Source organism: Heterocephalus glaber, unplaced genomic scaffold (assembly GCF_053883595.1).
Source record: "Heterocephalus glaber isolate CG9 unplaced genomic scaffold, H.glaber_assembly_v1.0 deba00001461, whole genome shotgun sequence".
Lineage (NCBI taxonomy): Eukaryota > Metazoa > Chordata > Mammalia > Rodentia > Bathyergidae > Heterocephalus > Heterocephalus glaber.
In genome coordinates, this window is record NW_028258308.1 from 31,671,407 (window position 1) to 31,686,269 (window position 14,863).

Genomic DNA, 14,863 nt, shown 5'->3' on the forward strand with positions numbered 1-14,863 from the left:
AGTCCAGGGCTCTCCTCCTGGGTGCATTCTAAACACTAGGGCCTCTCTTCATCTGCAGCCCAAACAGGGCCCTCCAGTGTCAGCTCTGGTCGCGCACCTCAGACACATTTATCCCATTGTTCTTGCACCATCTGAACAGTTTAGAGTTTGCATTTACAGCAATTTCTGTCCCAAACATTTCAGCATGTCCTAATCCAGGATATTCACCAGATCTGGCACTGTGCAACTTCTGGCTCTTACCCAAAGTACAAATGACTGTGAAAAGTAAATGTTTTGAATCAATTCAGGACATCAAAATAGGCACAACTGAAGACGCTCATGAAAGAGGACTTCCAGAACTGCTTCAGAAAGGGGCAAGAAGGATGGTGTGTTCAAAGCCATGGGGATTATTTTGAGAGTGATGAATGGCAATGGTCTTTTACTGAAATAAAATTTTAAAAAACATTTACAGTGGGTTATTTTTTAATCACACTTTGTACATCCTCAGTTCTTCTTACATTTTTTGTTTTTTGAGACAGGATTTCTAAGTCACTCAGTGGCCCAGGCTTGGCTCAAACTTGTGATCTTCTTCCTTAGTCTTGCAGAGTGTTGCAGGCATGCACTACCACATCTAGCTGAAAAGAGACCTTGAATGTTGTGTGTAGCTACAAGTGTTTCCTTTTACAGTATAGGTCGTGTTGGTAGAGGAAGGACAAGGAAGACGATAACATTTGCCCCATGTTGCTTCAAACTGTAGAGGTTTTGATTTTCAAAGCCAGGATTTCCCCTCACATATTGAATTCAGAAGCCAAAATTTCCTTGCTGGGCCTCTACCAAAACATGTTTTAGATATTTAAAACAATGGCCACTATTACCTATTTTCATTTCATTCAGTTAACGCCCCTCACACACATTACCCATTTGTGATGGGAAGGAATGCAGCTGAGTGTGCAAGAATGTCTCTGTTTCCAGATCCTGGGATGAGGCTCCAGGAAGGTGGTGGCTGGATTGAGGGCCATGTGTGGCTGACCAACTAGCAGTGCCAGGAGGTAAATCCATGCCTGCACTTCAAGTCTACTTTTCCATCCAGGCAAAGGGAAGAGCAACACCTGCTTCCCAGGGCTGCTGTGGGGATTAATGAGAATGTCTGCACAATGTCACACATGCTGGGTGTCACGCATGCACAAGCTCTTGGTTCCCATCTCCCTGCAACCCAGAGTAGCCAGCCACTGATAAAGCAGGAGGCAGAGAGCCCCTGCCTGGCCTGGGCACTGTCACCTGGGCTTCCCCTTCTCTGGTTCTCCTCAAGTCCACCTGCTGCCTGGTGGTAAAGATGGCATCTCTACGCAACCCTTGTCCCTTCTCCTGCTCCTTTCTGTGTAGAAAGAGAAAAGGCCACATGGATTTGCAAAAGCATGGTGGGTGTGTGGGAGGGAAGAGGAGGGTTGTAAGACCACCATCAATTACTCTTAAAAACACGTTCATGTGGCGCCTGACTAGCCACAGTGCCATAGACCACAGTTTAAGACAGAATAGAGCAGAGGATGAAAAAAACATCTGATTCCCTGACCTCCTGGCTATAGGCAGTCTTAGACACCATCCTTCCTTGCTGTAATACACACTCTGTGTTTATTATTATCCTCAAATAAAACTTTAAGATCAATTCAATTTACCTTTGAAAGGGTAATGACTGGGAGGGGACATGGATAGCCCTTTTGGGCGCTGGGAATGTTCTGTATATTGACATGGGTGTTGGTTACATTGCTAAATTCTTATATTAAAACACATCAAACAAAGGATCTGTCTGTATTTGTTCTTACAAGTATGTGAATCTATAGTTATCTCCATGAAAATTTCAATTAAAGCTAAAATAAAAGTGAAATGTAGAGCTGGATGCGGTGCATTCTTGAAAACCCAGCATTCTTTTTTTTGTTTTTTTTTATTAAATTCTTTTATTGGTACATTGTAGGTATACAACACAATTACATTTCTCATTGGGAATTGTACCTTTATATAATGCATCTTGGTTCTTATTTTTTCCCCATTCCTAGCCCTCCCTTCACACCCTCCACCCTTCCCTATTTACAAAGACTTTATTTCCATTTTTTCCATTTCTCATCATTTTTCCTTTCCCTTCTTTCCTTTCCCCTGCCCCTCCCAATACCCCTACCCCTTTGGACCTTTTCTTCCTATTTTACATTTTCGATTATTCATTCTAATCATTGGTACATTTTAGGTACACAATATAATGACATTCATCATTGGAAATTTGCACCTTTACATAGTCTCTCTTGGTTCTTATTTTTCACCCTTGCCCAGCCCTCCCTTCAACCCCTCCAGTCCTCCCTATTTACAAAGATTTTGTTCCTATTTTTCCATTTTCTCATATTAATCCCACTCCCTTCTATCCTTTCCCCTAGCCCTCCCACTTCCTTCCCCTTTGCCCCTTTTCTTCCTATTTCACATTACCTATTATACATTTAGTTCTTATTTACACTTTCAGTTTCTCACACTAGAGAAACTATTTGGTATTTATTCATGTGTGTCCTATTTATTTCACTTAAGAGTATTGCCTCAATGTGCATCCACTTAGCTATAAATGTCTCTAATGTCTCATTTTTATGGCTGAGTAGGACTCCATTTTATGAAAAAAACACATTTTCTTTATCCAGTCTCCAGTTGATGGGCATTTGGGCTGTTTCCAAGTTTTAGCTATTACAAACTGTGCTGCTATGAACATGGACGCACATATATCACTGTGGTATGATTCTTTTAATTGTTTGGGGAAGATCCCCAGCAGTGGAATAGCAGGGTCAAATGGGACTTCCAGTCCTAGTTCTTTGAGGTATCTCCATACTGATTTCCACAGTGCTTGCACCAGTCTACACTCCCACCAGCAGTGGAGCAGGGTTCCTCTTTCCCCACAGCCCCACCAGCATTTGTTATTGGTTGATTTCATGATAGCAGCCATTCTTTCTGGAGTGAAGTGGAATCTCAGCGTTGTTTTCATTTGCATCTCTCAAATGACCAGTGATGTTGAACATTTTTTCATGTATTTATTTGCTATTTCTACTTCTTTGTCTGAGAAATGTCTGTTCATTTCAGATGCCCATTTTCAGATTGGGTCTTTAAATTTGGGAGGTCTGATCTTTTTAAGTTCTTTATAGATTCGAGATAGTAGACCTTTGTCTGAGGAACAGCAGGTGAAGATTTTTTCCCACATTGTGGGTTGTCTCTTCACACTGCTGGTGGTTTCTCTTGCTGTGCAGAAGCCTTTTAATAAGAAGAGATCCCACTTATTGATTGTGTGTGCTAGTTCACGGGCAACTGAGGTTTTGTTCATAAAATCTTTTCCTACACCGATGTTTTCAAGGGTTCTACCTAACCTCTGTTCCAACTGGTTCAGAGTTTCTATTTTAATATTCAGATCTTTAATCCATTTTGATTTTAGTTTAGTGGATGGTGAGAGATATAGGTCTAGTTTTACTCTTTGGCAAATTGAAGCCCAATTTTTCCAGCACCATTTATTAAAGAGGCTATCTTTCCTCTAGTGAGGGTGTTTGGCTCCTTTATTGAAGATGAGATGGCTGAGTGTGTCTGGCGTTGTTTCTGCATCTTCTAATCTGTTCCACTGGTCCTCAGGTCTGTTTCTTTGCCAGTACCATGCTGTTTTTGTTACAGTAGCTTTGTAGTAGAGTTGCAGGTTGGGGATTGTGATACCCCCTGCCATGTCTCTGTTACCTAGAATTGCTTTTGCTATTCTGGGTCTCTTCTTGTTCCAAATGAATTTTTGGATTGTTTTCTCAAGGTCCATGGAGTATGCTGCTGGGATCTCAACTGGAATTGCATTAAATCTATATAGCAGTTTTGGAAGTATGGCCATTTTCACTCTATTAATCCTTCCTACCCAGGAGCAGGGGATGTCTGTCCATTTTCTGATATCATCTTCAATCTCTCTTTTCAGAGTGCCATAGTTTTCAGAGAAGAGGTCTTTGATTTCTTTCATTAGGATGACTCCTAGGTATTTCAGTTTTTTGGATGCTATTGTGAAAGGAATTATTTGCCCTATCTCTCTCTCAGTGAGTCTGTCATTCGTGTAGAGGAAAGCTATTGATTTTTGTGTGTTGACCGTGTAACCAGCTACTTGACTGAATTTGGTTATTAAGTATAGAAGACTTTTGGTGGAGTTCTTGGGGTCTTCTATATAGAGTATCATGTCATCTGAAAATAATGACAATTTGACTTCTTCATCACCTATCTTTATTCCTTTTCTTTCTCTTGTCTAATTGCCATGGCTCATGTTTCCAGAACTATATTGAACAAGAGTGGTGATAGTGGACATCCTTGTCTTGTTCCTGATTTGAGTGTGAAGGATTTCAGTTTTTGACCATTTAGTATGATATTGGCTGTTGGTTTTTCATAGATGGCTTCTATCAGTTTGAGGTAGAGACCATCTATTCCAATTTTTTGTAGGGTTTTTATCATAAATACATGTTGGATTTTGTCAAATGCTTTTTTTGCATCTATGGAGATAATCATATGGTTTTTGTCCTTGGCTCTATTGATATAGTGTATTACATTGATTGATTTTCGTATATTGAACCATCCCTGCATCCCTGGGATGAATCCCACTTGATCAGGGTGTATGATCTTCTTGATGATCTCCTGAATTCTGTTTGCCATTATCTTATTAAGGATTTTTGCATCTATGTTCATTAGTGAGATTGGACTATAGTTCTCTTTTTCGGTTGGGTCTTTCTCTGCTTTGGGGATCAAGGTGATGCTTGCTTCCAGGAATGAATTTGGAAGTATTACTTCCCTTTCAATTTCATTGAAGAGTTTAAACAGTAGTGGGAGTAGTTCCTCTCTAAATGTCTTGTAGCATTCAGCAGTGAAGCCATCAGGGCCCGGGCTTTTCTTAGTTGATAAGTTTTTAATTACATTTTCAATTTCCTTGGTTGATATTGGGTTGTTCAGAATTTTTAGGTCTTCTTCATTCAATTTTGGTAATTCATATGTATCTAGGAATCTGTCCATTTCTTCTGTGTTGTCCATCTTATTGGTGTGTAGGTTCTAGAAGTAGGTATTTATGATCCTCTGGATTTCTGCTGGGTCTGTTGTCATTTCACCCTTTTCATTCCTAATTGCATGGATTTGGGCCTTTTCTTTCCTTTTTCTGACAAGGTTGGCTAAAGGTTTGTCAATTTTGTTGATTCTTTCGAAGAACCAACTCCTGGCTTCATTGATTTTTTGTATCATTCTCTTAGTCTCCATTGCATTGATTTCTCCTCTGATCTTTATAATTTCCTCCCTTGTATGAGTTTTGGGGTTGTCCTGCTCTTCTTTTTCTAGAAGCTTGAGGTTCAGCATCAGGTTGTTTAATTGGGCTCGTTCTGTTTTCCTAATATGCATATTCACTGCTATGAATTTCCCTCATAAGACTGCTTTCATTGTGTCCCATAGATTCCGATATGTTGTATTGTCATTGTCATTTAATTGAAGGAACTGTCTGATTTCTTCTTTAATTTCCTTTGTGACCCATTGGTTATTCAGAAGTGTGTTGTTCAATTTCCACATGTTTACGAAATTTTTTGAGTTTCTTTTGCTATGGATCTCCAATTTCATTGCACTATGGTCTGATAATATACAGGAGATAACTTCAATTCCTTTGCACTTACTTAAACATGTTCTATGTGTGAGTATGTGGTCTATTTTGGAGAATGACCCATGTGCAGCTGAGAAGAATGTGTATTCTGATTTTGTGGGGTGGAAGACGCTGTAAACATCTGTTAAGTTCATTTGTTCAAAAGTTTGATTGAGTTCTAGTATTTCATTACTTATTTTTAGTCTAGTTGATCTATCTATTTGTGACAGTGGGGTATTGAGGTCCTCCCCCACTACAATTGTATTAGTGCATATATGACTTTTCATGTCCGTTAGTATTTGTTTTATATAGTTGGGCGCACTAGTGTTTAGTGCATAGATATTTATGATTGTCATCTCTTCCTCTTGGATTCTTCCCTTTACAAGGATGTAGTGTCCTTCTTCATCTCTCTTCATCAGTGTTGGTTTGAAATCTACTTGATCTGCAAAGAGGATAGCTACTCCTGCTTTTTTTCATTTTCCTGTTACATGGAGTATTGTGTTCTACCCTTTAACTTTCAGTCTATGAGTTTCCTTTTGAATTAAGTGTGTTTCTTGTATGCAGCATATTGTTGGATTTTGCTTCTTGACCCATTCTGCCAGTCTATTTCTTTTGATTGGTGAATTGAGACCATTAATGTTGATGGTTATAACTGAAATGTATTGACTTGTCATTGCCATGAGTTTTTCTTTTTGTTGGGTTCTCCCCCTTTACATTTAATTTCTTGTCATGCCAGATGGGTTCATTCTGCTTTGCTTCCTGGGGTTGTGATCCTCAATGTCTGTTCCTAGGATATTGTGTAAAAGTCTTTGGAGTGCTGGTTTGGTATTCACGAAGTTCCTAAGGTGCTCTTTGTCATGAAAGTATCTTATTTCTCCATTCATTTTGAAAGATAGTTTTTCAGGGTACATCAATCTGGGTTGGAGGCTGTTTTGTTTTAGGGCTTGGAATATGTCACTCCAAGCTCTTCTTGCCTTGATGGTTTGTGTTGAGAAGTCTGCTGTGATTCTGATGGGCTTTCCTGTGTATGTGATTTGTTTCTTTTCTCTAGTTGTAGAACTTTGTTCTTCTGTTGAGTTTCTAGAATCTTAACAATTATATGCCTATGTGTCGATTTTTTTTGATGAAGGCTATTTGGAGTCCTATATGCCTCACTTATCTGTATGTCAAGCTCTTTTCCCCTGCTTGAGAAGTTTTCTGCCATTATTTCTGTGACGAGAATTTTTATGTCATCTGCACTCTCTCCTGTTTCTTCATTGACTCCAATCAGTCTTATGTTATTCTTCTTTGCATCATCTAGCAGCTGCTGGATTGATTTCTCATGTTCCCTTATTATTTTGAAGCAATTTTTCTTTTCCTGGTCACTAATTACTATCTTATCTTCTATATCTGAAATTCTGTCCTCACACTGGCTCATTCTGCTGTGTAGACTTTCAATGGAGTTTTTCATGTCCTGGAAATCTATTTGCATCTGTTTTATGGATTCCATTTGTTTCTTATGTTGGGATTCCATCATGTTCCTCAGATCCTCTCTAGATTTATTAATCATGTTTTGCACTAAGGGCACAATTTCTCCTGTTATCTGATAAATTATTTCTGATTTCATTTTTTCCAGATCCCCTTTTGTTGCCAGTTCAGTGGGTCCAGGTGGTTGAGTATCAGAGGGTTCCATCTCATTTCCCTTTGGGGTTGCTGTAGGTGATCTGGAAGTCTGGTTTTGAGACTTATTTACATGTTTTCTCATTTCAACTGGGGTGTGGGGGGGGCTGTTAGTGCCTGCACGGATTACCTCCTCTGAGCTGGGAGAGGTGGGACAGGGGCCAGGAGCAGTAGTAGGGATGGTGACCCAAAAGCCCTTTCCTGTGGGCTGGGAGCAGTGGGAGGGATGGTGGCCCGGAAACCCCTTCCCCTGGACCAGGAGCAGTGGCATGGTGGCTCAGAAGCCCCTCCCTGTGGGCCGGGAGTGGTGGGAGGGATGGTGGCTGGGAAGCCCCTTCCTCTGGACCAGGAGCAGTGGGATGGTGGCTCAGAAGCCCCTACCTCTGGGCTGGGAGCGGTGGGAGGGATGGTGGCCCAGAAGCCCCTTCCTCTGGGCCCGGAGCACCAGGACAGAAGATGGCCCCAAAGCCCTTTCCTCTGGGCTGGGAGCTGTTGAAGGGATGGTGACCAGGAAGCCCCTTCCTCTGGACCAGGAGCAGTGGGACTCCGTACCTTCATCTGGTGGTCTGGTGTCTTCTGCGTCTTTGTAGTGGGGAACCAGGTGGCTGCCTGTCTGCAGTGGGGTGATTCGGCATCTTCCATGTGACTCGGGACCTCGGTAGGGCGTGCACAGACCTGCCTGTCTGCAGAGGGCTGATTCAGCGTGTTACACGCAACTGGGGACCTCAGTAGGGCGTAGGCAGACCTGCCTATCTGAAGCGGGGTTATTTGGCGTTTTCCGCGCAACTCGGGACCTTGGTAGGGGGTGCAGAGACCTGCCTGTCTGCAGCGGGCTGATTCAGCGTGTTCTGTGCAACCCAGGACCTCGGTAGGGAGTGGGCAGACCTGCCTGTCTGCAGCGAGGTGATTTGGCGTCTTCCACGCAACCTGGGACCTCGGTAGGGCGTGCACAGACCTGCCTGTCTGCAGAGGGCTAATTCGGCAAGTTCCGTGCCACCCGGGACCTCGGTAGGGCATGGGCAGACCTGCCTGTCTGCAGCAGGCTCAGTGGTGTGTATTTTGATGGTCAGGTTAGTCAGTTAGGAAACTGACATTAGCCTATAAAATGAGTTTTGAGATCTCTTGACTGTTCCACTGTGGGCCTGAGAGACCAAGTCCAAGAATTTAAAGTTTTTTCCTATAATTGGAAGTAAATTGTCCCAGTGAAAATTTGGTGAAAGCCACGGGAGTTGCCGAGTTTCAACTCTGGAGACATTGAACCAGAGAGGATTTGAACTCTGGTGATACCAGTCATAGTGGAAAGCAGAGGTGAAAGAAAAATTAAGTGGAAAATTAACTTTAAATGATTAAGCACAAGTCCACACGCTGAATGTGGCACCCTCTAGCCATTTGTAAATGGCATATTGAAGCAAAGTTGGAGAAGCTTTCTACAAAAAGAAAATGAAGTTGAGAGTGGTGGAGCACATCTCTATTCCAGCACTCGGAGGCTGAGGCCAGAGCATGGCAAGTTTGAGCTCAGCCTGGGCAACTTAGCAACTTAGTGATACCTTGTTTTATAATAAAAAAATTTGTTTTTAAAGGCTGGGGATATAGCTCAGTGCAAAGACCCTGAGTTCAATCCCCAGTACCACACACACACACACACACACACACACACACACACACCCATAGAAAAAACAGATTTTTAAAAAATTGACTCTTTCTAAAAAGAACACAGATTTTAAGTGATAATTTAACATCCATAGAAAATACAGAAAAATGAGATATGTATGTGTGTTTAGAACCATTCACATTTCTTGTTAACTCAAAGTTACAGAAATCATAGGCAGTACTCTAAAATTCATGGCATATGCACTAATTCATAAATGGGCAGTGTAATTTCCTCAGTTATTTACAGTGAAGCTGCCCAAATCTCCTGGTCACCTGCCTTGTCTGTGAAAGGCAGGATGCTCTGGGAGCCAGTTATGGTCCAGATTTTACCAGCTCCTTTCAAGAGGGTGGTATGGACTCATATGGACTTCATCCCTGAGAAACCTAAGGGCAGGTAGACCAGCCAGCTGACACAGGCAGGGTTGAGTGACAGAAACTTCAGAGAGGTTGGGCCAGAGCTCCAAGAAGCTGATACAGATTTCAGATTTGTTCCAGACTGTGCCTTAACCCAAAAGAATGTCTTCAAGGTACAATTTCTGGCAATAACCAGGAGGCCTGTTGCAGAGGGCAGATAATTTTCATCTGGTAGATTCACATGCTACTCACTCAGTTTAAATGAGCCTCTATATGCTTCATCTCAACTAAGCAAGCAAGACAAGTATCACTAAGTCAGGGAAGAGCAAACTAGGACTTTATGAAGGCCACACTGGATGCAGATGGCAAAACCAGAGCTAGAACCCATTTTCAAATTAAACATCCAGGTAGGTACATAATTTGCTAGGGCTCTGGCCCATTAGGCCTATGAGGCCAGGTGGGCCCTAGAAATACCAGATAGATCAGGCCTTCAGCCTGTCACTGGCTCTGTGAGCTCCATGCCTGGCACATCCCTCACCTCCCTCCCAGCCACAGTTCATCACTCCATGCTGGGAACATCCTGATGCAAGGGACTTTGACAGAATCATGTATAAATATTTATATTAACATTGAAAAAATAACATATCCTGGGTGCAAAGTATGGATTCCTGCTTTGGAGATGGGGCTGTCATCTGGGAGAACCCAGAAGATCCATCTTTATACATAGCCACATCCTTAAGGATGAGCCTCATGAGTTGGCTCTCTTTGGCCTGTTTCTTTTTTTTCCATTTTCTGAGAGCTTTATTGACCCTTGCATGACAGATTACAAGTGCTCCAAAGCAAGCCCTTCAGTGCCCTCTGTCTTCATCACCGTATCTGGCAGCAGAAATACAGAAGCCATGTTTTCTTTGAGGAAGGAAATATAAAAATGCTTATAAACCAATCACATGTTTTGCCAAAGGAAAGGTACAAAATACTTCACAGAGAACCAAACTACACACTTGACAAGAGCATCTGGGGAACAAGACTAATGGTTTCGAAGGCAGTGGCACTTGGTTCCATCAAGACTAAGCCTGGCCACGAGGTGGCCAAGCAGCCATCCCAAGCCAACCCACTGATCCACCTCACTGGGTCCTACCAGCTGGGACACAGGAAGGGAACTTCAAAGGCATGAGCCACACAGACACGGTTACCACAGTGGTCACATTGCACTTGCTGAAGTCTGTGGTCACTTTCCCACCTAGCTGCATAAGTGTGGGCCATTCCAGCTCAGGCTTGGCACTGAGTGGCTTTTGAGTGACACCAAATCCTTCTCAGATCCAGGGCCCACAGGTCACCCTGAAGGCCCACGGCAGTTTGCATTGTCCAGCAGGTTCAGCTGACACTCTGGTACCTGCCCCAACCCAGATGCCAATTTGTTTGGCTAAATAAGATACCCTTAGAAACACTTCAGCTGATTGTATGTCTACAGGAAGTAATGACCTAGAAGAGACTGGACAGTGAGGTGATCCACTCAAATTCAGGGGACCCCCCACCACCACCACTGCCCGGATCCAGGAAACTCAAAACAATCATTTGTTGCTTTTACTGAGGGGTGGAGCTATACATTACCATGGCCTCAGGACTGTAGAGAAGCCACTGACCACTCATACCATGTGCTCAGTTAGGATCTAGTCTATCTAGCACTAACCACAGTTACTAGTATGTAAAGTTGGCTTCAAGGGCTAGGGAGAGCTTAGTGCTTGCCTGGCATATATGGAGCCCAAGTTCCATCCCTAGCACTAAAAAGAAAAAGAAAAACTGGCCTAAATATCCAGAGTCATATCGCTGTCCACTTGTAAATGTGAAAAGCTCTGTCAGTCGGAAAAGCTGTTGCCTACACTCCTGCTCCTAAATCCAAGAGCAGCACACTCCGGAGAGTATGGTGGCCTAAGTGAGTCTTTGTCCTGCAATGCACCAAATGTTCTTTGGCTTATGCCTCATCCAGGAAAATGCATACTGCTCTGATACAGAATACTCTAGAAACATGAAATGAAATATTCTCAAATTGTACTGTTCAAGGTAACATTCTTGCTGTAGAAAGTGCAGACAAGAATTAATTAGTTCTATTTCTGTTAACTAAGAGGTATCTCTTATAGAAATTAATATCCAACCCAAATCCACTTCTGATAAAATACCATCATTCAATAGTCTAAAAACCATCAACTTCCTTAATCAATCAAAATAATAGCCAGTCCCTCCCCCTACCAACCCCTCTGGCCAGGCCTGCCCTCCGGCCCTGCCCGTCCCTGTCCCCTATGGGCCTGGTGCACCAGCAGATGGCCAAGCTGATTTCCCAAAGTTCAATGACTTCCCAAAGTTCAATAACTTCCTTGCTTCCCAAAATCTTTGTCTTCCTCCTTAAGAACCAGTACTCCAACAAGCACTGACAGCGATGAACATCAAAAAATATAAAATGCTACAAATACCTAAATAAGACAGCCAAGAATTGCTATAAGAACCCTTTCCCATCCCAGAAACCCAGAGATTTCCTGCCCTGCCAAGCAATGCCCTGCAGCAAGCGAAGAAAAACAGATACCCTGGCTGACTGCACTAACAAGACCTAGGCCCCCTGTAAGTGAACTAAAACCACCTGTTAAGGTCCCAGCAAGAGGTACAGTAATTTTACAAATGGGCGCTATCCAATCACAGTTTCTCAGTGACCAATCACACAAGTTGCATAGGTTGCTGACCAGGACATTCAGCCTTCTAACATCTGCGGCTTCCCTGTAGTTTTCTGAGATGCCTCACACCAGAGACACACACACACAACCACACTAACAGCAGATCTGTCCACTACAGAGTCATGTGTCAAGAAGAGTATGCAAAACAAGTGTTATAAAATTTATTCGTGTAAGCATCCAGACACTGCTAGGTGGGCAAGATGATATGCAGATTCCACTACAAGGTGCAACAGAAAATTGTGTTGGACAGGACAAGACATCAGGCACAGATGGGCAGTGGCATGAATCCAAAAAAAAGTGAGACAAGAGCACTTCATCTGGGAGAAACTTAAAATAATAATTTAAAGCTTCATGAGGCAACAGATGATCCAATTTAAACACTAAGAAATAGTACCATCAATGAAAAAGGAAATCAACTTCTACGTGTACCAAAAGAGTATAGGGCAAATGAGAAGAATTTGCATTTGTCGAGGTGCAAAGAGGAGTGTTCTGTAAGAGGGGCATTAATTATTATTAATGGCAAACCCTGCAAATACAAAATAAAACCCAAATCACTGGTCACAGAATTCAAAATTTACATGTAATAAAGGCAAGGCAATAGACTCAAGTTATGGCCTGTCGAATATTTACTCCACGGACATTATCTACAGAAGCACTTGGCCAGCGCGTGCACAGTGATCCTTATGCATGCACGCCACAGGGTTCTGTGAAAATGACACTATATACAACTCTGTACACCCATCCTCCAGGGCACATCTCTGTCCCCCGGGGGAGTGAGCCACATAAAGCAGGATATCTGAGGTTTCATGTCTTAAGTTGACTGATCAGAATCCCAAATATACATTTCAGGGTTGGTTTTTGTTTTTAAAGATACTTTCCTTGAATATGTGCACTATGGTTAAAATTAAAAAACAATAAAAAAATAAAACAAACACTTGAAGGAGCTGACCCTCCCCACCCTGTGTGAGAGACTTCATGTGGCTCCAGTGCGTGAGGACGCGGTGCAGTTGTGTCCGCCGCCCGTCACACCGTCCCCTTCCTGGCACCTGTTTGGCAGTTGGCAAAGGCTCTCGTTGACTTTTAAGAAGAAGGAGGATGAAGAAGAAAACAGGAAAAACAAGACTCCAATGCCAAAGGCATTTCAGTGGGATAACATTCCTCCACCACTTAGAGAATATCTCTGCAGCTGCTGCACGAGCTGGGCCACCATGGTGTCGGAGATGCCGGGGCAGGCCTCTTCCGCCAGGTAGATGGCTCCATGAAGCTCTTCTGTGGACTCCAGGTTCCCCCACCCCATGGCTGGCTCTTCTCCTTCAGCTCTGCAAACAGAGGAGAAATAATTGTGGATAAACACTGAGAGAAAGGCCTCTTTGGGATGTCTTTCATCTTACTTCTTTCCAACTCCGAGGGCTGAAGAGCTCCATTCTCCAGATTCTTGGGGTCCTTCTCCCGGATTGTGAAGATCCAGTCACCAGAGTCGTTGCCTCCGGACACCTGGCCATCTGTTTCTGAGTCCGAGTCATCCGGGCTGGAGTCCTCGTGGCTCTGCTCAGCCTTCCACCTCTTGTACCTGTCGATGAGCTCAGTCAGGTAGGACGTCTTCTTTGCATTACAAATTATAAACTCGTGCTTCAGCAACTCCTTCGCTGTGGGTCTAAAGCTCAGCTCCTTGTTCAAACAGGCCTCCACAAACTCCTTGAGGGGCTTGCTGTAGTTTCCTTCCAGTGTCGGGGGGTTGTTCTTTGGAATGACGAACAGAACCTTCATGGGATGCAACTTGGAATGGGGCGGCTCCCCTCTTGCCAGTTCTATAGATGTGATGCCCAGGGACCAGATGTCTGCCTTCGAGTCGTAGGCCTACTGTTTGATGACCTCGGGCGCCATCCAGAATGGGGTGCCCACGAAGGTGTTCCTCTTTATCTGGGTGTCCGTAAGCTGGCCTGCCACTCCAAAGTCGGCCAGCTTCACCTCTCCGTGTTCAGACAGCAGAACATTGGCCGCTTTAATATCTCTATGGATCTTCTTCTCTGAATGCAGATAATCAAGTCCCTTCAGTATTTCCCTTAATATGGTAGCGATCTGAGTTTCATCTAAAGGACCAGGTTCTAATAGATCCAGTGCAGAGCCGCCACCAAGATACTCTATTATTATCCACAATTTCGTATCCTTCAGATAGGATCCATAATATTTGGTTAAGTATGGACTGTCACACTGACTCAGCACTGCGATTTCTTGTTGAATGTCCTCTATCTCATCTTCAGCTTCTTCCAGATCAACGATTTTTATGGCAACCACTTTCTGAGTCTGATTGTCAATGCCTTTGAACACCTCGCCAAAAGAGCCCTTTCCAATCTTCTCTAGTTTTGTAAAAAGCTCCTCTGGGTCTGCTTTCAGGTTCTGCACGCCCTGCAGGCCTGGCTGCACCAGGGAGTGCGCCATGGCGTGGACAGCGCTTCCTGAAGCGGGACTGCCGCCCGCCCGAGGCAGGGCGACCAGGCTGCGGGGCTCAGCGGCGGGCCGCGTTCCCATGCGCGGCGCCGGCGCCAGGAGCAGGGCGAGGGCCGCGGGGGCCTGAGCGAGGAGCAGTGGGCGTGGAGTGCGGGAGCCAGGTGGGCTTGGGCCCGCGCGTCGAGCCGCCGGGAGCCTGAGTCACTCTGGCCTGTTTTTAAGGCAGTAATTCTCAACCAGGGGCACTTTTATCCCCAGGGGACATTTCCCAATATTCGAGACATTTTGGGTTGTTACAAATGGGGGAAGGGATGCTCCTGGCATCTAGTGGGTAGAAGCCAGGAATGATGTTATATGTCTTCCAGTAATACAGGACCTACCCCCTAAATGTCAGTACGCCAGGGTT

The 14,863-nt window shown here is 43.8% G+C and overlaps 1 pseudogene; it reads right to left on the reverse strand.

Annotated features, from left to right (window-relative positions):
• Nucleotides 1–12,148: 12,148 nt before the first annotated feature.
• On the reverse strand, nucleotides 12,149–14,448 carry LOC101706983 (serine/threonine-protein kinase 24 pseudogene; annotated as a pseudogene).
• Between the last annotated feature and the right edge of the window lie 415 nt (nucleotides 14,449–14,863).